This window comes from Myotis brandtii, unplaced genomic scaffold (genome assembly GCF_000412655.1).
Source record: "Myotis brandtii unplaced genomic scaffold, ASM41265v1 scaffold929, whole genome shotgun sequence".
NCBI classification, from domain to species: domain Eukaryota; kingdom Metazoa; phylum Chordata; class Mammalia; order Chiroptera; family Vespertilionidae; genus Myotis; species Myotis brandtii.
In genome coordinates this window covers 1,143,541-1,144,132 of record NW_005371832.1, presented here as the reverse complement: position 1 = coordinate 1,144,132, position 592 = coordinate 1,143,541, and the positions used below count along the sequence as shown (strand labels likewise).

Sequence of the window (592 nt, the reverse complement as noted above, 5' to 3'; positions counted from 1 at the left end):
ACCCATGTACCTTGACTAGGAATCGAACCCATGACCCTTTGGTGCACAGGCAAAAGCTCTAACCGCCACACCAGCCAGGGCTATTTTTAAAAACTTTTATTCAAGTGTAATCTTGACACACAAAAAGCACATGTAGCTTAAACGTTCAATTTGCTGAGTTTTCACAATCTGAGCACACTTGTATAACCAGCATGTGGGATTAAATTTAAAGCATATTTTACGTTTCTAACAAACCAGACATATTAGTTTGTCCTGGGCCAGATTCAGAGGACTCTGAGCTCAAGCAGGCGACCTCAGACAGTAAGGCTGGGGCCCCGGGCTGATCCGGAGTTTAGGGTCCCTGGGTACAGACTGAGAAGGGGCGGGGTGTAGCGCCCGGGTCTGTGGTCCGGGAGGGGGCAGAGAGAGGCGGTGGGGGCTGCCCCGGAGACAGTGTCCACCCCTTACCCTGCACCCCACTCTGGGAGGCGGGCGAGGCCCAGCCCCGGGCCCAGGTGAGCCTAAGCTGGTAAGAATGCAGCAGTGGCCAAGCCCGGGCGCGGGCGCGTCCCAGTGACTCAGCCCTTGCCAGGAAGGGGGAGTCCGCCCCATC

At 55.9% G+C, this 592-nt stretch overlaps 1 protein-coding gene across 1 annotated transcript in view; it reads left to right on the top strand.

Annotated features, from left to right (window-relative positions):
• The first annotated feature begins 482 nt into the window (after positions 1–482).
• MDFI (MyoD family inhibitor) overlaps positions 483–592 on the top strand; it is a 13,039-nt gene continuing 12,929 nt past the window's right edge. The window contains exon 1 of the mRNA XM_014533019.1: positions 483–494. The gene's annotated coding sequence lies outside the window, so the exon portion shown is untranslated. The remainder of the gene's footprint in view (positions 495–592) is intronic.